General features: G+C 40.6%; 1 protein-coding gene across 1 annotated transcript in view; it reads left to right on the top strand.

Annotated features, from left to right (window-relative positions):
- The window catches only part of PRELID2 (PRELI domain containing 2), a 598497-nt gene that overhangs the window by 107259 nt on the left and 466968 nt on the right, over positions 1-24270 (top strand). The window contains exon 9 of the transcript XR_009502406.1: positions 16932-17078. The gene's annotated coding sequence lies outside the window, so the exon portion shown is untranslated. The remainder of the gene's footprint in view (positions 1-16931; positions 17079-24270) is intronic.

The following is a 24270-nucleotide window of genomic DNA, read 5'->3' as shown; positions in this document are numbered from 1 at the left end:
TTGCACTTGGGATGTTACAACAGTAACATTCTATTTGGCTGCAGATGGTGGTTCACTCATTTTTATCTCGTTGCTTTATATATTACTAGAAGCTGGGAATTCCCTCCGTGTCTTTTACTTTGTCTCCAGGCTGGGAGCTGGATGGACAGATGCAGGTTTTTGAATTTTCTCCTGGTTGATTGCTGTGCTCAGAGTACTTTGATCCATCCACGGAGGGAAATTGAGTGAAAATGATCCACTTGCCAATCTGTGGATATCATCCCTTAGCTTGGCTTTTGTTTCACATCCCTGTGTCTAATGCCAGTAACTAAATCTCCAAGCTTGATTAGCAATGGTTGCAGCCCAGTGAACATGCATCCTGAAACTGCTGTGACATGATGTTTCATCAGTGATGACTGTTGCTACAAAACCCACTCCTGTGCCAACCCAGGAGGACACTCCAGGTACCATGACTCTGATTCTGGGGCACTTGTTGAATAAAATATGCTGTGATTTTATGGATTTTTTTTCCTCTTAAGTTGAAGGAGTAAAATGAGCCATGTGGTTTTATAAAATGTAGTTCTGGAATAGCTCTGGAAACTGGGGACTTGCTGGAAGAATTCCTTTATCTAGAGGAACTCAGGTGTGGAGGACAGGTGTGGTGGAAATTTGTTGTTTGTCACTCCAATAACCATTCCTCTCTCCTCCCTTTCTCCCTCTGATATGCCCTGACCATATCCCCTTTCTGTGTGGTTTTGGGGTGGGACTGATCCCACACACAGTTCAAAAAGTAGGCTCTGATGGATCCACGCCAACCTGTGTAGTCTTTCCCCTGGTTACGGTTATTAATTTGGGTTTAGTCAGATGACTCATTTTAGGACAACGAAAGGTCCCAGGACCAGGGTATGTGCTATGGGAACTGGTATTTTCTTTGCCATAGATTATTTAAGATAAGGATGTGGGACCTGAAATTGAAGCAGCCATTTTGCCGTTAAGAGTAAAGTTTAAGCTGTTGCGTATATGTGGGGTGGGTGTGTCTGCCATCTGGAGTCTGATGATAAGGCTGACCCCATGGGAGGCAGAGCTAAGAGAAAGAAAGAAGACCAGGCACCAAGGGTTCTTGGTGATGATGTCTGAGCTGCTAAATCAACAAACTTCACTGAAAGCCACGCTGAGTGGGTTGCTTAAGCCATTTGAGCTGAGTTTAAAATCATTTGCATTAAAAAATTCCTATCAAATGTAAGTAGTGCCACCAATTGTCTGCTCTGAATAGATGATGTTTGCTTGGTTATTTGTCTTTTTCCAAAGGCTGAACACACTTGTTACTTGATGGCCAATGGGTGCTACACAGACCAGTAAAGGAACGGCAAATGTAGTTCCCAATTTGTTCCCAGCTTCCTGTTTGCATGGCTAGTGTACATTTATCAGGGTTGAGAGATGAATGATTGCTTTATTTGACAGTATTCGCTGTCTTTTGATAGAAATGGAAAAATTATATATCAGTCTGTTAAATTACTCCCTTTCTTCCTATGGTCTACCTTTATGAATTTTTCTAGTGAACGTAGAACTTAAGCCCAAGTGGTATCTTTTCTGCCTTTGGGCTGATGAAGCTTCACTAGGGGTGCTCTGGAATCTCAGGAGTGTCATGATAAATCTACGTCACTGGGACAATTCCTTCCCCTATGGGAGTACACAACTTAGAAGGATGTGTGTTGCCCAATTCTGGCCAAGGAGACAGAATGGAAGTCTGCTGGGGATGAGATTGCTTTAGGGAAAGGTTCCTTAGCTCATTGAAGAACAGAGGACCTTAATGTTATTGAATTGTTTTCCCTTTTGGCTTCTTATTTGGTGAGATTGTTATCTCACAGTTCTTAATGTCTTATTATGTGAGGCTGGTTGTTAGGGGTTTTTTTTTCTCTCTTTTTCTTTCTTAATTAATGTTATAGAATGTGTCCTGATGCATTCTGCCAGGACCACATGAAGTAAGGGAGTGTTGATTCTCCCAGGGAGGGATGCCGAGGACTAGCCCCATCCCCTGCAAAACAAATAAATAAATGAATAAATAAAATAATAAAAAAGGAAGGAAAGAAAGGAAGGAAGGTGGGATAGAGGGAAGGAAGGAAGATAAGAAAACATCTACTGTAGATCCTTTACATTTATCTGGATGTCATGAATCTCTGTGCGTGGCTCTAGCCCCAGCCATAGACAAGGAGTATTCTGTGTGTCTATGAGATTTGGAGGGCCGTTTTGTGCAAAGTTGTGGTGCTTGAATACTGTACTCAGATTACCATAAGTTTGCTAGCTCGCTCTAGTTCATACTTATGAAACGTCCTTTTTATAAGTGAATGCAGGGATGGTATTTAAAAACACTTAAGAAGCATTACATTAGTATAAATTAATGTGTAAATCAAGCTATATATAAAATTAGACATGCATTTCTCTTTATTTTCTGAACTAAACTTATAAAACTGCTTACCAAGTGACAGAAGTTGTAGTGCACACAGTTCACTAAAATGACAGTGATTTATAGGTCATTCACTGATTTTTAGACACTGTTGGTGTGATCTTTTTTGGCACGGCTGTCACATGCTACAAGGCACCATGTGGTTTGACGTGGGGAATCACATCCACCTCTTCTATCCAGCTCTCTATTCAATTGACAGTCATTAGGTTGTTTACAGTCTTAAAAAGTGGAGACTTTCTTAAAACTCAGTAATGTTTTTCATGGTCCTAAGAACTTTTTCAGCTTCTGCTGAACTAAGCAATTACATAAAAATTTTTTACTAGATTTTATAATGTTGCCAAAGATTTTTATATGGTCAAATTCTGTCCCATCAACTAAGCCATGAAAATCATTTACTGGAATGTCATTTTTTTTTTTTTTAGATTTTTATTTATTTATTTAATTTATTTTTGGTCAGGTCTTAGTTGTGGCACGCAGGGTCTTTTTTTTTTTTTAATAACACTTTTTTAAAAAATTATTTATTTATTTATTTATTTATTTATGGCTGTGTTGGGTCTTCGTTTCTGTGCGAGGGCTTTCTCTAGTTGCGGCAAGTGGGGGCCACTCTTCATCGTGGTGCGCGGGCCTCTCACTATCGCGGCCTCTCTTGTTGCGGAGCACAGGCTCCAGACGTGCAGGCTCAGTAGTTGTGGCTCACGGGCCCAGTTGATCCGCGGCATGTGGGATCTTCCCAGACCAGGGCTTGAACCCGTGTCCCCTGCCTTGGCAGGCAGAATCTCAACCACTGCGCCACCAGGGAAGCCCGCACGCAGGGTCTTAGTTGAGGCACGTGGGATCTTTCGTTGTGGCTCGTGGGCTCTTCGTTGTGGTGCGTGGGCTTCTTTCTTGTTGTGGCATGTGGGTTTTCTCTTCTCCATTTGTGGTGTGCAGGCTCCAGGTCTCATGGGCTCTGTAGTTATGGTGCACGAGTTACAGAGTGTGTGGGCTCTGTAGTTGTGGCGCGCGGGCTTAGCTGCCGCCACGCACGTGGGATCTTAGTTCCCTGACCAGGGATCGAACCCGCATCCCCTGCATTGTAAGGCGGATTCTTCCACTGGACCACCAGGGAAGTCCCTGGAATGTCATTTTTAATTAAGTTGAAACTATACTTCTGGTCAAATGAGAGGTGGTGAGTGTGAAGGTTAAGTACACACCCGCTGTCACTGACGTTTTAAATGGCCTCTTCATTCCTCAGTTTCCTTATCTGTGAAATGAGGAAAATCATAGTAATTATAAAAATTAAAATAAATTACTACAAAAAGTACTCTCCTCTTCTTTAGTGGCTCTTACTGTCTCCTGGCCTGACCATATGCCATCCCCATCTTTCTCTGGTTCTCTCAGAGCCTGGCTCACGGTGGCTTCATTTTCCGCAAGTGACCACACAGAGATGATTCTAGGGAGTGCTGGACCAAGGTGGGCAGTCACAGCCTCTGTGGTCCAGATGGGCATGGAGGGCTTGCCCACTTGGGTATAAGGAATGCCACCAAAGGCATCCCACACCCAACTTCTGCCGGATCAGAACACACTCTGGCAGGTGGAACAGATATTGGCATATGGGAGCATAGTGAATTGGCTGCTCTTCTATGTGGGTATCAGGATGGCCAGGGATTCCCAGGGCCTGGAGGAGTGCATGGAGAGAGTAGGGCTAGCCCTTGGGGATTATTTGGAGAATCTATGGTGGGGGGCAAGTACAGATACATTGGGCACATTGACTGTCTTGTGCATCAACCAATCATAAAGAATAGCAGCTGTGGGAACCTAGAGGTAGTGGATGTGCCAGTTACTAACACTTTTACTGCTGGGGATAGTGGGAAAGGGTTTCCTTGGAGAGCTCAAGGCAGTGCCTATTTATTAAAACTAAATAATATTTAATATTTTATAATGGCTACTGTCCTGCTTATGAAAGCCAGCAGAATATCAGTCAAACGAGATATAGGAATGTAAGTTAATATTTTTAGAACACATGGTATTAGTAAAGTAAGACTCAGATACATCAGGTAAGTTGCCCGAGGTCACATAGCCAATGTGTGAAGGATTTGGATCCAGGTCTGTAGGTTCTGGAATCATTACAGGTCAATGTCTAAAACAGAGGGAACATTGAGGACCAGAAACACCTCTGAGTTTCAATGCCTGTTTGGAAATATCATGTAAATGACTATTAGAGTTGCAAGGTCACATCACTCCACTCCAACCATTTTCATCACCTGTCAAGTGAGAATGAAATGACCACAAAGAGGTGTGTGGCTATGTCTATCCATATCTGTGTTTGCTCTAAAAGAAAAATGGTTTCCTGCCTGGGACTTAAACTCAGCCACCTGAGCTTGATATTGCATTCCCAGGAAATGAGGGACCCCATCAGGACCAGGAAGCCAGGTGCAGGAGAGATTGCATGTCACAGAGCACCAGGGTCTCTTTCTGGAAGAATCTCCAGGACTCTGAAGAATGGACGGTGATGCTTTCTTTCCAGAAAAGAAACCTGTGAAGCAACTTGTTATTGAGGGTGGGGAGAGTGTGTTGCCTGAGTGCTGGAGAGGGTGGGGCTGAGCTTAGTTTAAATGACAGCATCTGACATTTCTTCTCCCTGAATTTGGAAATCTTAAAGCAAGATCACATGGCTCTGAAATCAGTTTTTCCTTAGAACAGCACAGTGTCGCATGAACTGAAATGGGAGCTAGGAGTGGCACAAAGGCTTCCGGGTTTCCTTAGTGTCGTGGAGCAGGGAAGAGATGCATGTGATGTGGCAGTGGAAAGCTCTGGCCTCTGAGCCAGCCTGAAGTTGATCCCCAGACTTGCCATTTACTGCTGGGAAGTGGATGAATCGGCAGTTCTCCCAGCCTTAGTTGGCCCCTTTGTAAGTTGGGGTGTGTGTGTATCAAAGGGTAATAATAATACTAATATTCAACTTTCATATGTTAAATATTATTTTCTGGTCCCACTTTCCCCCAATCCTTAGCATTTCAGTGTGTGACCGTTGTGGTAGGGGTAAGGGTACTCTTCCCACAAAATTCATTTGGCTTTGCCCTGCTCCTCCTCTGGGAGATGACACTTCCTCCAGGGAGCTTTCCAAGTCTTCCAGTGGGAATGAGGTGGCCTATTATTCCCTTTCCTAGAAGGCTATTCTTCACGCATTCTGCACAGTTGTAATGATATAATTTTTTTTTTGCTATTTGTGTTTATTTGGGTTTTCTCTTCTCCAGTAGACTGCACACTGCAAGATACTAGGGACATATCTACTTTTTCCTCTTGTTTAAAGATGAAAAAATGTCTATCATTTCACTTAAAAAGGAGTATGTCATACTGGAAGGCTACTGACACTTGAGAAGTAACTGTTCTGTTAAGCAGTAGCAATGCCTGGCATATAGTAGGTCCTCAGTAAAACATTGTTGAATGAGTGAATACTTGAGATTTTGTGGATTGGAATTAAAATCTAAACTTTCTCTAGACTTATAATAGAGATTTATATAACGGAGCTTGCAAAGAAGAAAGGATGCTATTTTTAGTTGATAATACCCAAGGTCTTGAATTTATATTTTTCATTGCCTTGCAAGCCATAACATCTCTAAAATGATTTTTCATATTTGAGGGGCATCAGGAGAATCATAGGTCTCTTATGTGAACTTCGAAGTAAGCAGGCTGAAAATTTTTAGTGATTTTATTCTGGAGTGTCAGATAACAGGCAGCTGAAATCGAAACAGCTTCAAATGTCACAAAATGTCTTCCTGTAATTCTCCTCAAGTATTCAATGCATTAAATCTCAAAGGCACAGTCTGCGTATCCCAATTCACTGTAGATCTAAACTAAGCAGGCACAACCACACCCAAGGGATTTTCTTGTCTAAATGGATTGCAATTATTTCCCCTAAAACTTCAAATTAATTTTTTAAGTAAGATAATGGTTAAGAGCAGGGGTTGGGAAACTTTTCCTGTAAAGGACCATTTGACCATAAGATTTTAACCTTTGTGGGGCTTCCCTGGTGGCACAGTGGTTGAGAATCTGCCTGCCAATGCAGGGGACACGGGTTCGAGCCCTGGTCTGGGAAGATCCCACATGCCACGGAGCAGCTGGGCCCGTGAGCCACAACTACTGAGCCTGCGTGTCTGGAGCCTGTGCTCCACAACAAGAGAGGCCGCGATAGTGAGAGGCCCACGCACCGTGATGAAGAGTGGCCCCCACTTGCCGCAACTAGAGAAAGCCCTCGCACAGAAACGAAGACCCAACACAGCCATAAATAAAATAAAAAAAAAAAAAAAAAAAAAAAAAAAGGCGCTGCTATGAAATATATTGTAGTACTGGTTAATTAAGCTACATATTTAAAAAAAAAAAAAAAGATTTTAACCTTTGTAAAGTAGGACAGGAAGCTTGACTCCTTGGATACTACCTCTTCCTTAGCACCCAGCCTAGGACCTGGCAAATTCTAAGTACTCAGCAACTCTGTGTAATGATGAAGTGAATATTTGTATTTTTTTTGAATTTTATTTTTAAATTTTTATTGAAATACAGTGATTTACAATATTGTGTTAGTTTCAGGTATACAGTAAAGTGATTCTGTTATACGTATATATGTAAATATATTCATTTTTTACATTCTCTTCCATTATAGGTTATTATAAGATATTGAATATAGTTCCCTGTGCTATACAGTAGGTCCTTGTGTTTATCTATTTTATGTATAGTACTGTGTATCTGTTATAGTAGTGTGTATCCCAAATTCCTAATTTATCCCTCTCCCCCTCCCCTTTGGTAACTATGTCTGTTTTCTATATCTGTGAGTCTGTTTGTTTTGCTTATACATTCATTTGTATTATTTTTTAGATTCCACATATAAGCGGTATCATATGATATTTGTCTTTCTCTGTCTGCTTTACTTCACTTAGAATTATAATCTCTAGGTCCTTCCATGTTGCTGCAAATGGCATTATTTCATTCTTTTTTATGGCTGAGTAATATTCCATTGTACATACATACCACATCTTCTTTATTGATTCATCTGTTGATGGACCCTTATATTTATCAAAGGACTTTTCATCAGTTCTGGCATACATTGCCTGCTCAGTGAGGCTCAGTATGAACACTTTTAAAACCTGTAGTCCAACCTCCTTCCATCCCCTCTTTCTCTGCCCTCTGCTAAATCCCTGCCATGCTGCTTCATCTCTTTCAGACCCAATTATCATATTCTAGCATGCTGCATAATTTACTCGTATATTTTGTTTTTTTGTTTCCCCCCACTAGAATGTAAACTATAAGAGGGCAAGGATTTTTGTGTATTTTGTTCACATTGTAGGCACTTAAAATATTTGTTAAGTGAATAAATGAATGACATTTCTGAATATCATATAGGGATGGTTGATCCCAGGAAACAAAACGTTAAAAACAAAACAAAGGAAAACAAAACCACCTTACTTTATATCATGAACGTCACATTCTTTAACTGCAATGGATTTGTACTTAATTTCAAGTAAAATCTGTAGCTGGATATTACATTATACTGTAATATACTTGCTTTTAAAAATGGTTTTATTAATAAAATATTTTAAGAGCAAAAGCATATAAAAGGTGATTGATTAAAAGTTAACTGTTAATATTACAAAAATGCTGCAACTTTATCCTAGAAAAGTAAAAAAAAAAAAAACAAAAAAGTAAAGAAAAAATCTAAAAATTACCCTTAATCTCGTTGAGGTAATCATTGCTAATATTTTGGGGCATATTCGTCTAAGTATTTTTCCTGTGTGTAATATTTTCATCTGTTGTGTATAAAAACAGAAGCATACTGTAAATGTTAGTAAGAGCCAATGTTTACATTGCACTTACTCTGAGGCACTGTTCTAAGTGCTTGATTTATATTTATTTACATTAATTTCACAACAACCTTATGATCTAAGGTTTCACAGCAACCTTATGATCCTAGTATTACCCACATTTTACAGATGACGAAACTGAGGGCCTGAGAGGTTAACTTGCTTGAAGCCATACAGCTACTGAGTGGTAGAACTGGGATTTGAGCCAAGGCAGTCTGGCTCCAGCATCCATGCTCTTAATCACTATTTTTGCTGCTCCATATATTGCTTGTGGCTTGCTTTTTTTTTTTTTTTCTCCTCTCTTATCACTATATCAAGAACATTTTCCCAACTGTTATATGTTCTCCTCCAACATAATTTGTAAAGGCTGTGCAGTATTTCAATATTTGGCTACTCTAATTCTTCTATTTTTAAAAAATTGTTAGAAATTCTCCCTCCTTCCTCCTCTCCTCCCTTGCTCCCTCCCTTCTTTCCTTCCCTCCTTCCCTCTTCCCTTCTTCCCTTCCTTCCTTCCTTCTTTCTCTCCTTCCTTCCTTCCCTCCTTCCTTTCTCTTCTGCCTTCTGTCCTCTTCCTTCCCCTCCTCTCCCCTTTCCTCCCCTTCCCTCCCATCCCCTTCCCTTCTTGGCTACTATGAATAATTCTGCAATAAAGCAACTTGAAGGTAAATCTTTGCATAACGATATGATACCTTCCTTAGGTTAAATTTCTCAAACTGGTATATAAAGTTCAGCAAAATCATGAAATAAGGAAACTATGGGGAACAATCTTGAAAAGCAGACAATTTTGTAGTTTTATATATTTGGAGTATTAGGCAGTTGCTTTATGAGTTTCTCTAAGTGAGGTTGACCTGTATCCCCTCTTATCAAATGGTTGCTTCAGCTGAAAATCCCCTTGGTAACCAACTATGTACAAGTAAAAATGTGTTCCTAAATGGAGACCTTATGACTGTGGCAAGAGTTATAAATGACAGTGGAAAATTCAGAATGAAAATTCAGGTAAAGACTGAGCAAGTAAAGTAAACCAAATCCGTATACTTAACACTACAGGCAAATTGGAGTGTATTTGGAGCCAAACAAAAGATGTTGCTTAGGGCTTCCCTGGTGGCGCAGTGGTTGAGAATCTGCCTGCCGATGCAGGGGACACGGGTTCGAGCCCTGGTCTGGGAAGATCCCACATGCCACGGAGCAACTGGGCCCGTGAGCCACAACTGCTGAGCCTGCGCGTCTGGAGCCTGTGCTCCGCAACGAGAGAGGCCGCGACAGTGAGAGGCCCGCGCACCGCGATGAAGAGTGGCCCCCGCTCTCCGCAACTGGAGAAAGCCCTCACACAGAAACGAAGACCCAGCACAGCCATAAATAAATAAATAAATAAAATTAAAAAAAAAAAATTTAAAAAAAAAAAAAAAAAAAAAAGATGTTGCTTTACGAAGACACAGACCTAATTAATCTCTGTCAAATTGTTTTATAAATACTTGTCTTCTAGATAATTCAAACTCACTGTTGCAGGAATTAATCTATTTCTCCTTTGCCATTTGTAATTGTCAACCTGACAGGCATTTACTTTTTCTTTTTTTTTTTGGTAGGGTAAAGTGTTTATGGTGCAAAATTAACATCATTAGACAAAATGTCATCCTTTGGGTGAAAATACTGAACGTTTTTACCTCCTGAGGTGTCAGCTCAAACACTTATGATTGATGCATGGTGCTGTTCTGGGAGAAGGTCTCTAGCTGGTCAAGTGTTCCCTTTGCTAATAATCACAAACGCATGACATGGGTGCATCCAAGGCTTAGGGGTGTGTGTGTGTGTGTGTGTGTGTGTGTGTGTGTGTGTGTGTGTTTGTGTATGTGTACGTATAAGCTTGCAGAACTGGTTGGACAAAAATACATGTAAATATCTTCTGCCCCATCAACTGGAACTCTCAAAAATATTCAGGTTCAGTCAATTAAAAATTTATTTACTAATCAATTCATTTAGCATTTATCGAGCATACTGTATGTCTGCACTGCTCTAAATTTTGCAATACAAAGATGAATGAAAACCTCAAGAAGTTCATTGTATCATAGAAACATTTGCCAGGTAAATATTCCCAGGAAGACATTTATCATAATCTCTGTCCAACACCAACTGTGCATGGCCCTGCACTAGCTACTGTGCACAGTTTCCACTTCATAGTAGGCATATACTACATGTTTGTTGACTGAAATGTTGTTGGATGGTTATAAAGATGAGAGCTAGTACTTTATTTCAAGGAACTTCCAGTCTTCTTGACGAGATGAGCTATAAACATGTAAAGGACTCACTTACAATGCAAGATTTAAGTAATGGTTATATGCAAAAGAGATTTGATAAGATTACTGTAAACTACCCACCCTCCCCTCCAAGAAAAAGTTGAGCTTCATTAGTATACACAGAAATATTATTCAGGGTCCTGAAAATGAGTAGGAACACTGTATTCTACATTCTACTATATGTAAAGTATGGTGTACACTTTTAGTAATTAGTCTTTAAATAGGACATCGATGAACTACAGTTAGATGAGGAGGGTTGAGCAAGGTAGAGAATGGTCTCTGCAATTATTTTCTTAGGATACATTTATAAGAGTATGATTACTGGGTCAAAGCTTTAGACCATTAAATACATATTACAGTATGATTTCCAAAATAGCTATATCCATTTTTATGGTCACATGCATAAGTGTACTTGTTTCATCAGAACTGTGTTAGAGTTGGTTATTGTCATCTTTAAAGTTTTTTGGGGGGGGGCAATTTTAATTGAGTTGAGATCATTCTCATTGAAGTTTGCGTTTCTTTGTTGACTAGTGAAGTTAAATGATTTTCATTATGTTTAATAGAGGTATTTTCTATTGTGTGAAGTCATCTTCCTGCCAGTACTGTGATCCAAAAGGAGGGCAAGAAAAAGTTATTTTGCGAATAGAGAAAGAGTGGAGAAACAAATGCAAGACAAGCGTGCTGCATCAGTATCTCTATGTACTGTATTGTATTTTTTGTTGTTTTGTTTTTGTCACAAGTGAAAGAAAACCTCACTCCAAATGGCTTAAACAGAAGAAGAAAATTGAGTGGTTTACCTAACTGAAGAGTCCTGACAGTGGACTTGCCTTTAGTTACTGCTCAGGGCTCACATGGTATTACGAGGACCCATTTCTGTCTGTACTCTTCTTTTCGATGCAGTACTTCCAAATTCAAACAAGCTCTCCACTTGTGGTTGTTATGTAGCTGCAGCACATTCCAGAAGAAACTGTGAACCTGGGGGAGGAAGGAGGGCTTTCTCCTTCCTGTTTATGTAACCCAGCAATGCTTCTTCACCTTGCCCATGACACTTGCTTCTAGTAGCAGCAGTTGGTTCCAGTTTGTTTTTCTAACACTCAGAACCTGCCTCATGGTGCCTTCTCAGACATCAGTGCCTGCCAGCCAGCCTTTGTCTAAATTCCAGCTCTGTCAGGTCTTCTAACTTCTGAGAAATGAGCACCAGACAGGCAGTATCCTCTCCTCAGAGATTTGGGTGGAACTCTGCAGCAGCCCTCCTCTAAGCTTTTATATTTTAGTAATAACAACCTCTTCTCTTTGCTTCTCTAGCCTTTGAAGTGGTCACTACTTCCTGCAGTTAACTATTATGTTTACGATACCAGTGTCTCCTTTTGGTATTTTCAGTCTTCCAACATCTGGCAAATAATTCTCCATATTAAATTATCTTTCAAAATAACTGGTGGGGGCTCTGTTTCCTGTCTAGACCCTGACTGAAGCAGCCCCCTTCTGTCTACCTATGTTGTCTCGCCATCATTTGAACTAAGCCCAAAGAAGATCATCCTCATGGAAAGTTAACATTGGCTTCCCATTGCCCTTAGGATAAAGTCTAAACCCTCTTGCTGTCCCAGTGTTGCACCTAAACTCTAGGCACGTGGAGTGTCCTTAAATTCTTCTGATGTGCCAGGCTGTCACCTTCAGGCCATTGAATGTACAGTTCCTTCTGCTAAGGACTCTGGTAACTTCTACCCTTTTATCTGGGTAACTCTCACATATCCTTTAGATGCCAGTGGAGATGTCATTTCCACTGGGAAGGCTTTATTGATTTCTCCCCCTTTCCCATGGTATCCTATACTTTCCTTCTGATGGCATTCGTTTAATTGTTTGCCTTTTTTCCCCACTGGACTGCAGGCTCCTTGAAAGCAGTACCTGGAACTCAATAGGTAGCTTAATAAATATTTGACAAGGACTTCCTTAGAAAATCTCAATGCTTTCTTTTTACTTTTTTGGAGCAAGGACAAAAATCCAGCTACCATTACTGCTGATGCAAGTCATGCCCTAAATGATTACCGAGGATTTCATCTCCCATCCAAAGGACAAGCTAATGTTGTGAAAATTGCCAAAGTGGGACTTAAGGGCAACAAACAAGGTGCCTTAAAGACCTGAGATGACTCTGAGGCTGCCATATGTCACTGCAGTGTTGGAGGTAGACCGGGATCAGCCATTGATTCACCGGGTTAAAAGCCTTCCTGTCACCCACAGCCGCTGAAGGCGTTGTGTCAGACACAAGCGGCAGAAGAAAATGAAACCTTGTCAAGTTCTTACACAGATGATTTCAGGATGCTAATGAGAGGCATCAGATCAGAGGAGAAGATTGAATGTGCTTGCTTTCCTGAGGCTGCACCATGCAATGAAAGAACAAAGACTTTGGAGTCAGAATTTGGTTCAGGTCTTGGTTTTTGCCCCTAACTCCCGATAGAGTTAGGGACCTTGGTGAGATTCTTAGATTCTTAATCTGTAAAATGGGGCTGATAACATCTACTTCATTTTATTTGAAGAGAACTAAATGAGGTAGTTGATTTGAAGTGTCTAGCCCAGAGCTGAGACAGTATTGGTAATTTGTGGAGAATGATTGGATTGGCAGGTCTGATCCCACTTATTCATTCATTTTTTCATCCATTCAGAAACCATCATTGTACGCTGATGTGTATAAAATTGATGACTAATAAGAAAAAAAGAAACAAACCCATCATTGAACATCTCCTAAATGCTAGTGATCTACACGCAAATAAATTTTAAAAACGTTCTTTTCTTCATGGAGTTTCTACTGGGAGAGGAAAAATCTGAAACAGTAACACATCAATAAACAAGAGAATAACAATTTTGTCAGTTGATTTTATATTGTCCTTTATAGCATTTTTTTCTCCCGCCTGATCCAGGATCCAGTCCAGGATCACACATTGTGTTCAGTTGTCATGTCTCTTTAGTTGCCTTTACTTTAGAATAGTTCCTCAGCCTTCCACTGACTTCCATGATATTGACATTGACATTTTTGCAGAGTCCAGGCCAGTTGTTTTATGGAATGACTCAATTTAGGCTTGTCTGATTGTTTTTCTGACAATGTGCTTTTTAAGGCCATGCAGCCAGCAAATGACAGAGCTTAGACTGACCCTCTGTCTTGTACACTTTCCTCTTAAAAGCTGCCAGGAAACTTGGAGGTCAGACCCCATAGTTCCACACCCAGAAGAACAGCCCTGTTAACACAGCCAGGTTGTGAAATAACAGCAGCACTGGAATGGTAATAGCCAGAGAGCACCTCCTCCCGGGTAAACCTAGCTGCTTCCTTGGTTGTCGTCTAGCATCTCCAGGTCTGAGTAACAATTTAAAAAATCTGTAGTTATTTCATTAATTTTCTTTTTGTCTTCATCTCTCAAGGTGACAATCTGTCCTGCTTTAATAGAGCAGCTGGGAAAAACATGAGGAAAATTAGACCAAATGTGGGTAAAATGCCATAAGACCGTATCAGTTCTCTTATGATGTATTTTTCAAAACTGTAGGATGTTGAACAATACACACTAAAATTAAAAAAAAATTTTTTTTTAATTTGGAAAATTCTTTTTAAAAGCTGAACAGTTGCTGCAGATAATCTATAATTTACCCAAATGTTGGGTATATTATGATATTGGCATATTAGGAGTTAGCTCACTAAATTTTCTCAAAGAAATGGGAGAGACAAAGGGGCAAGTAATTGGTGTTCTGAGCCCATGTTCTGCTTCCCATTCCTTGAACTGGAACTCAAGTACATTTTAAAATTGGTCCAGATGTGAAAAAAATTTTTTCCAAACCAGCCCTAAATGAACTCTGCCTTTTCACAGCTTTCTCAATTCTAGATCAGCATTTCTTCTGCTCTTTCAAAAGTGGGATTAGGAGGATGGCACTAGGTAGGGCTGGGGGAAGACCCTTACCCCACTTAGCTCTTGATGGTGCGGGACATGGTGGGGGTGGGCCGTGAGGGGAAATATTTCACATCTTATGTGTCGTATTGGTGAGAAGTGATACAGATAGGTGGTCTGTTTATTTATATTATAAACATTCATTCATAATTGCTTATTGCATACAGCATTGTAAGCCAGGCACTGTGTTAGGTAGTGGATTTAGCAGGTGAATTGCTCAGATATGGTTCCTACCCTCAGGGAACTTATAATTTTATGTATGTGGGGTATGGGGGAGGCAGTTACGTAGGCTAAGCACAGGATGCTGCAGGGAGGCACATAATCAGACATGGGAGGGAGGTAGAGCCGGTGGGTTTAAGGGAGTAGTTTGCTCTGTAACAGACACTTTTCTTTTCCATTATGGTTTATTACAAGATGTTGAATATAGTCCCGTGTGCTATACAGTAAGACCTTGTTGTTTATCCATTCTGTATATAATAGTTTGTATCCACTAACCCCAAACTCCCACTCCATCCCTTCCCCACTCTCCTTCCCCTTGACAACCACAAGTCTCTTCTCTGTGTCTGTGAGTCTGTTTCTGTTTTGTAGGTAAGTTCATTTGTGTCATATTTTAGATTCCACATATAAGTGGAAATATAACCATCATGTAATCACATATAACCATCATATGGTATTTGTCTCTCTCTTTCTGACTTTACTTAGTATGATAATCTCTAGTTGCATCCGTGTTGCTGCAAATGGCATTATTTCATTCTTTTTTATGGCTGAGTAATATTCCATAGTATATATGTACCACATCTTCTTTATCCATTCCTCTGTCAGTGGACAGAGGTGGGTGCATGTATCTTCTTGAATTAGAGGTTTTTTTCCAGATATATGCCCAGGAGTGGGGTTGCTGGATCATATGGTAGCTCTAGTTTTAGTTTTTTAAGGAACCTCCATACTGTTCTCCATAGTGGCTGTACCAATTTACATTCCCACCAGTAGTGTAGGAGGGTTCCCTTTTCTCCACACCTTCTCCAGCATTTGTTATTTGTAGGTGTTTTTTTTTAATGTTTTTTTTAAATTGAATTATAGTTGATTTACAATATTGTGTTAATTTCTGTTGTACAACAATTTAATGATGGCCATTCTGACCGGGGTGAGGTGGTACCTCATTATAGTTTTGATTTGCATTTCTCTAATAATTAGTGATGTTGAGCATCTTTTCACGTGCCTATTGGCCATCTGTATGTCTTTTTTGGAGAAATGTCTATTTAGGTCTTCTGCCCATTTTTTGATTAGGTTGGGTGTTTCTTTGTTTTGTTTGTTTGTTTTTGTTACTGAGTTGTATGAACTGTCTGTATATTTTGGAAATTAAGCCCTTGTTGGTCACATTGTTTGCAAATATTTTCTCCTAGTCCGTAGGTTGTCTTTTTGTTTTGTGTAACAGATAGTTTATCCTATGGTAAAGAACAGAGCTATTGAGATTATGAGGATTAAATGAAGGCATAAGTGAGAAACCCAATGCTGCACATCATGAGCACAGAATAAAGGCTGATCGAGGAGAAGAAGAAGGAGAGGGAGAAAGAGATGATGTAGAAGAAGGTGATGGGTATATTATATTAGGTTTTTTTTTTCTTCTTTTTCTTCTACAACTTTCTGTCTGACACAACACAGTAGGATAACAAAAGTGGCCATTTGGGTAAAGAGGAAAAGAATCTTTTTTAGTAGGATGACATGAAGGAGGTATGCCAAGAAGAATGTATCTTGACCTTGTGAAAGTTCTGACTGGTCAACCCTGGGCTAGAGCCAAAGCTGGCGATGGGCCTACTGAGGTTTCCTCTATCTGGGCTGTCTTAGCTCTTTGCATGGAAGTTTTCCTCTCTCCACTTAAATGTCTTCTTCCTAGTCTTTGTTTTCAAATCTCAGTCTCCTGTGCCCTCCCTGCTCCTCCACCTGTCACTGTTTCCTCCTGCCTCTTCTCACAAAGTAGTTTCCAAAGGCTCTGGGCGTTTGTCCAGTTTCAGGAAGAGGTAGGGTATAGGAGCTCACGCTGGTTGAAGGTTGCCTTGCCTCCTGAAATCTCACCTTTCAGAAACATTGGATCACTCTGCCTAAAAACCTGACTTACCCTGAGTAGAGGTAGTGTTAAGACTCAGTGAATGATAATGATCATAACAGTAACAGTAACCCATTTGCATCAGTTCACTATGCTGGTTTTGTACAGTCAGCATCTATTCTGATTGGCCAGTGGTTAAGCAGCATCTTTTCTGATTGGTCAGCTCCCATGTAATACTGGTTGTTATGGGCTGAGTTGTATACCCTCCAAATCATTTTTTTGAAGCCCTAATCCCTAGTACTCCAGAATGTGATTATATTTGGAGGTAGGGCCTTTAAAGAGGTGATTAAGTGAGACACTGGGGTGGACTCTAATCCAATCCACCTGTTGTCCTTCTAGGAAGAGGAAATCTGGACACACAGAGACACATCAAGGATGTGCACACACACAGGAGAGACCCTGTGAAGACACAGTGGGAAGGCAGCCATCTGCAAGCCAAGGGGAGAGGCCGCAAGAGAGACCAACTTTGCTGACACCTCCAGAGCTGTGAGAAAATATATTTCTTTTCTTTAAACCACCCAGTCTGTGGCATTGTATGCCAGCCCTAGGAAACTAATACACCAGTGTGATATATTTTGGACTATCATGTCTGATAATAACAAGAATTTTATTAAGTGCTTACTAAATTCTAGAGGCAATGTGGATTACATCCTCACATCTTGAGATACTGTCCTGGTATTCTTATTCCCATTTTGCAAACAAGGGGACTGAGACTTGGAGGAGGAAATGACTTGCCTGAAGTCAAAGTCACAGAGCTAGAAAGTGGCGGGATTGGGCCCAAATATAAATCTTTTGAACACCAGGGCCAGGGTTCTTAACCACTATGCCATACTACCTAGAAATACTGGTATTCTCTGCCTGTTCCCCTTCTGCCGATGTAAATGATGCTGGTAGATGGCTCTCTGTTCTCTCCCTGGGAGCACTAGCTACACTTTGTAATCATAAATTTAATTCTATGATCATTTTTTTCAACTTCCACCTCTTCCAGTCCCAGAATGTAGCAGTGTGCTTATAATCATAGAAGATGGGGTTGGTTTTGGAACAGACTGCTTTCATTTTTCTGCCAGGTAGCAAGGCAGCCAGCCTTTTGCATATGGTGAAGTGATCAACCTCAGTGGGCACTGGCAAGTAACAGGAACTCCTGCTGGGCTCTTTATTTTATACCTTAATATTGCACCCATGTGGCCTCAGGAGTGGAGCGCGGCATGTAAGCTTCCCATATGGCAAATACTAGCGTTTGCACTCCTCACCGCTCCTGTCACGGAGAACGCTGCCTAGCCCCATGTTCTCGGACTTGTTTTTCCATTTTGTAATGCACTTCAAGGCAGGAAGCTCTGAGCCACCTGATGCTCCATTGGTGGCTTTTGTTTACTTTTCCTGACTTTCTACCCCGTTTAACACATCTGAGTGAAGTGACAGCTGCTTATTTTAGGAATAATGGAGTCTAAAAAAAAACGGAGCCCTGTCTGTTATACCAGATTGTGGCTCTTCAGTGAACAAGATCCCAGCAGATACTTGTTTTAGGGGTCACACTGGTTAATCACCACTTCAGCCAATGTAATATTATGATGAGAGTCCTTATTTTCCCAGTGTGTTTCCTCATTGGAGGTGCAAACACTTTGTACATTTCCCCCCAACCCCAACTAATAGAAAAATTCTATATACTTACCAAGGGCTGAATTTCATAAAGATATTATTTTTCTCTGTGTGGCTTTTTATATTTAGTTTCTCTTCTCCACCCCTCATTTTTTTTTTTTTTTTTTTTTTTTTTTTTTACCATTTAATGCTTTCAGAGAGAATGAATAGTATTCTACATTTTTATATTCTAAACACCTCTCCTGCATAATTCTCTTGAATTCTTTGTTGCTCTTTTTTTACAAGTTATGGTTTTAAAAATAATCTAGAACTAATTTGTCTAATGAATATGCAATTATTGCAAGAGTCTTTTGAAGTTTTTGAAAACCTTCAGTCAGCATCTTTCTGGGACATGGTGATGAATGTAGCATCAGGCACTTGGAAGCTGCTTCTAACTTGGCACGAGCAGGTGTAATTTTTGCACATTTCAAAGCTGGGCACAGTGCAGTCCTTTACTGTTTATTTATCATGTGTACTTATCTAGTGTGGTTGCTTTCTTCCTAGCCTATCTCCCTCTCCTGGAGGAATGGTTGTATCCTTGCTACTGGGGCACTTCTGGGGTTGAAATAAAAACCAGGTATAACAGTGATAATAGCATATGTGGGAGAGAAGGGGGCATAGTCTGGTTCTGCACTTCTCAGGCCAGTACCTACTAACAATAGCTCTCATTTGTAGTGTGTTTATCTCATGCATGACATTTTACATATGTCTTAGTTTTCACTTAACCGTAATCCAGAGAACAAGGGAATATTATTGCTCTTTTATAAGTAAGGAAAATAAGGCATGGATAAGTTGAGAAAATTTCCCAAGGTCACACAGGTAGTCAGTGGCAGAGCCTATGTCCTTAAACATTTACCACCAAGCATGTTTTCTGTGCCCGGCACTATGCTATGCACTTTGGCAAGTCTAGAAGTGAACTTGACCCGGATCCTACTCTCAGAGTGTTTATCTTCGGGTAGAAGAGTGAAGACAAACAACCATGATATGTAGCCAAGAAAATTCAGGAAACAGACAAGATAGAGGGCCATGTCATGAAGTGGAAGCAAAGGAAAGGGAGAAAAATTTTATCTCAGTAGAGGTAAGATTTATTCTCTGAGGGGACTGATGCTCAGAAGTTTTTGCTCACAACTCCGTTTCCTACCTACTTGCATGTTGTGTTTTTGAAAGTGACCCTTGGATAGAATTTTCAGTAATTGTTTTTGACCTGGGAAGCCAGCTTCCTCCTGTGTTCTTTTTTTCCAGTACCTGAATGAAGAAGCCAGCTGGGCTTTCTCCACTGCTGAAGCAGACAAAAGCATCCCAACCCCAACTGTGGGATTCATTAGCCTCTGCTATCAAATTGCTGTGATCACCAGGGTGTGGAAGGCACAGTGCCTTCCCAGACCTAGTGGGGTGCAGGCTGTCATAGCCCCCCATAAAAGCATGCAGGGCCTGCTGTTGAGTGCTGGGATGTGACATGTTGTGATCTGTCACTTTTGTGTGGGATTGCTTTTGTTTGATTAGGCAAATGGAACAAAGTGATTTCTCCCATACTTGGTCTGTGTTATACATTCCCCCCTTCTCTGGTCCCTTGTGAGTATCAACGCTCTGGTTGCAGGTAGTAGAAACACTCCAACTAGCTTAAACAAACAAAGGAGAATTTATTGTAAGAATCTCAGAATTTATTGTAGATCCAGGAACCAGAAAAATCTTTAGGAGCAAAGGCAGTTGGTAATAATTCTCTCTTTCTTCTTGTGCTTCTGGTTGTTTCTTCATATTTGTTTTTTTTCTTTTTTCTTTCTCTCTCAACCAGTTGTCTTTTCTCATGTGTTCATGCCAGGATAAGGCATTCCATATTCCCAAATGTCTGTCTTTGCAGTTTGAGCTACAAAAAGAAGCTCAAACTGTGCCCCAATTCTATTGCTGAAAGAGACAGGATGAATTATTCCAGGCTGGGTCCAATCAGCTGGGGTGGTGAAGAGTCATGTAACATGGACGTGACTTCAGGCCCCCATCCTGTCCCCAACCCCAGTGGGTGGGGCGCATTTTGCAGAAAAAGGAGAAATCGAGGGACAGGCCATCACATAGGTAATTGCATTTGTACATAAGTAATTTGACATAATTTAATATTTTCTTGGGAATCCACACAGCAAGCTAACTATCCATAAGAGGTCAGTATCTGTTGAAGTTCATTACTTCTTTCTTTTTGGAACAAACGGGCTTCACTTGGGCTGTGTAAATACTAGAATTGATGAAGCTATCTATATAATTCAGGTAAAACCCTGTTGCTGAGGGAAAAAGAGGTTGGGTTGTTTTGAATTAATTAGGCCTGTTAATGATACTCAAATACACAAGATAATTGGGAACCTAAGACTACCTTCCTGTCACATGCCTCTTCTGCAGAGAGTTCTCCTTGGTGTCCAAGGGTGAAAGTGATCTTTCCCTCTTTCAAATTTCCAAAGAAGTGCTTTGCACTTCTAGTCTATTTTACTTCCTTATACTTGTTTGTGTGCTCTTATCTCCAGATAGACTGCTATTTGCTGAGGACAGTGTCTGTCTTATTTCACTGTCTCTGACTGAGACAGAGTAGATTTACATAGTAGATTTCTAAATCATATATGCTAAACATGTGAGTCATTTTCGTGACCCATAGTAAAACAGACCAGCTAATTATTAGTTCAAAACTCTTTGAGTCAGAGATTCTTCAACTGGCCAATTAATTAATCAAATAAATATATTAGTACTGACAATGTGCCTAGCACTGTGTTTAGTACTACTAGAGAAGTGGCTTTATAGTTTATTAGCCAAGACCTTAGGAAAGCTTAATCCGAGTCTCAGTGTCCCCATCTGCAAACTGGGGGTGAGGAGGAGTGATATTACTTCTCTAGTGGGATGATTGTAAGGATTGGAAATTAGACACAGGAAACACCAAGCACAGAGTAACCTTTTTAATTTTTTGGTTTAATTTTAGTTATTACTTTATTTAGAATGAATTTTCATGCATAAATCTCAAGTGCAAAGAAGGTCACATTACTTTATTTCTTTGATTTATATTGCCTTCTCTGATCTCCCCATTTCCCTAGGAGAGAAATTCAGTTTCATTGTTCTAGAGACCTCTAACCCTTCCGAGGGTGTGAAAAGTCTCCATAGATCTTAGCAGTCCTCTGTACTTGGGAAGGGCTCTCTAGACCTCATTCTATTCTGCTGCCTCTTGATGAACTTGTTCATCTTCTTGGACCCTGAAGGTAGGTGGGTCCACATTTTTTCAGTTCATTGTGGACTTGAAGATCTCTTGCTGTGATTCCTGAGACCACAACTTGTTATTTTCCGTATTTCCCTTGGGCTGAGGAATCTTCCACTTTCCTAATTTGAACTCCCTTGCCCCGACTCCCCCAACCATAAAAGCCTGAGACTAGGTGGGAAGGGGTCTTCTAGGAATCTGGCAACTTCACTTTAGTTTCTGAAACATAATGTTGTTAGTTATCACTTACACTTGGTTACCTTCTTGATGTTTGGGAGTGGAATTGATATTTACGCTTTCCATTTTCTTCTTATTTTTTCTTTGGCTGCACTGTGTAGCTTGCAGGATCTTAGTTCCCCAAGCAGGGTTTGAACCCAGGGCCATGGCAGTGAAAGTGCCAAATCCTGAACTGCCAGGGAATTCCCTGCTTTCCATTTTCATACATCAACAGCAACCAAATATAAATGAGTGCCTCAGAAGATTATGGGTGCCACGCTTCCTCATCCTCAACATGCTAAAGTCCTACTGGTCTTCTTTCCATTCTTGAATATAGAGCTTTGCGCCAGGGCTCTGTGTTTGCATTTCCCTCTACTTGGAACATATTCTACTTAGAACATTCCCTCTACCAGATCATAACTGGGTTCTTTTCATTGTTTAGAGTCTCAGCTCAAATGTTATCTCTTCCTAAAGATCTTTCTAGAATACTCTTTCTAAAGTAGAGACCACTTCCAACTTCAACTGATTACATAGACCTATTTTATTATCTTTATGAAATTCATCACTACCTTATATTGATTATTGATTGTCTTTGTGTGCTAGGATGTAGTTTCCCCAAGAGCAGAGACCTTGTCTTATTTACAGTTGTATCCTTAGCACAAGGACTGGCACATATCAGGTACACAGTAAATAGTGCTTGAATGAAAGAATTAATTATCCTGTCAAGTTGTGATACTAAAGGCAATGAAGAACTTGATGAAAGAAATATGACAAAATATTTGTTTTAAGGTTGCTTAAACTATTTTGAATTAATATTCATGAAATAATTTGAGGATCAACCCAAGGGTTGGGTGGGGAATCTTGGAGAGGTGATGTGGCATTGATATACAGTTAGGAGAAAAAGTTCTTAAGTTCTTTAAATTCTAATGCTTGTATTAAGAACATTAAAGGTAGATACAAGAGCTTTATGTTTATCAAAAGGGGGCATGGATTTTAAAAGCTTGAGCACTATTGGTTTAAATTCTAGTACCAGAGTAAGTTCTGAGCTGGCTCCATCAGAATCACTGGGAATTTGTTAAAAATACAGGATAGAGGACACCACCCATAGCGATTCTGGCTTAGTAGAGTTGGGATGAGGCTCTGAAATTTTGAAAAAAGGTTCTCTAGGTGATTTTGCTTATCTAAATTTGGGAGCCTGTGGATTATACTAAAAGTCTATGGAATGTAAGGCAGAGTGAACTTAGGAAAGGAGACATTTATGGTTGATGCAGAATTTCATCTGAAAGGCCAGATTTTCCAAAGGGCAACTGTCATGCTCAGTGGTGAATTTTTAATGAAACCATAGGTAGTTACCAACTTGAAAACTCGTAAGTCACACTTTATGCCCAGTGCTTGAGGTGAATGATGGTGGTGCTACAGTTTTCCCCTTTTTCTGGTTTTATTGAAACACAACATTTTTATTAAGAAAAATTTCAACTATGAGATTGGTTCAAGATTGTGGAGTAGAAGGATGTGTGCTCACTGCCTCTTGCGAGAGCACCGTAATCACAACTAACTGCTGAACAGTCATCAACAGGAAGACACTGGAACTCACCAAAAAAAGATACCCCACATCCAAAGACAAAGGAGAAACATAATGAGACAGTAGGAGGGGCGCAATCACAATAAAATCAAATCCCATAACCACTGAGTGGGTGAATCACAAATTGGAGAACAATTATACCACAGAAGTCCATCCACTGGAGTGAAGCTTCTGAGCCTCACATCAGGCTTCCCAACCTGGGGGTCTGGCAACAGGAGGAGGAATTCCTAGAGAATCAGACTTTGAAGGCTAGCAGGATTTGATTGCAGCACTTTGACAGGATTGGAGAAAACAGAGACTCCACTCTTGGAGGGCACATACAAAGTAGTGTGTGCATCAGAACCCAGGCGGAAGGAGCAGTGACCCCATAGGAGACTGAACCAGACATAACTGGTAGTGTGGGAGGGTCTCCTGCAGAGGCAGGAGGGGAAGTGGCTGTGGCTCACTGCAGGGATGAGGACACTGGGAGCAGAAGATCTGGGAAGTACTCCTTGGCATGAGCCCTCCTGGAGTCCACCGTTAGCCCCACAAAAGAGCCTGTAGCCTCCAGTGCTGGGTTGTATCAGGCCAAGCAACCAACAGTGAGGGAACTCAGCCCCACCAATCAGCAGACAAGCAGATTAAATTTTTACTGAGCTCTTCCCACCAGAGGAACTCTACCCACCACCAGTCCCTCCCCTCAGGAAGCTTGCACAAACCTCTTAGATAGCCTCATCCACCAGAGGGCAGACAGCAGGAGCAAGAAGAACTACAACCCTGCAGCCTGTGGAACGAAAACCACATTCACAGAAAGACAAGATGAAAAGACAGAGGGTTATGTACCAGATGAAGAAACAAGATAAAACCCCAGAAAAACAACTAAATGAAGTGGAGATACGCAACCCCCCAGAAAAAGAACTCAGGATAATGATAGTGAAGATGATCCAGGACTTTGGAAAAAGAATGGAGGCAAATATCGAGAAGATGCAAGAAATGTTTAACAAACACCTAGAAGAATTAAAGAACAAACAAACAGAGATGAACAA

Source organism: Balaenoptera ricei, chromosome 3 (assembly GCF_028023285.1).
Source record: "Balaenoptera ricei isolate mBalRic1 chromosome 3, mBalRic1.hap2, whole genome shotgun sequence".
Lineage (NCBI taxonomy): Eukaryota > Metazoa > Chordata > Mammalia > Artiodactyla > Balaenopteridae > Balaenoptera > Balaenoptera ricei.
This window is presented reverse-complemented; position numbering and strand designations above follow the sequence as displayed.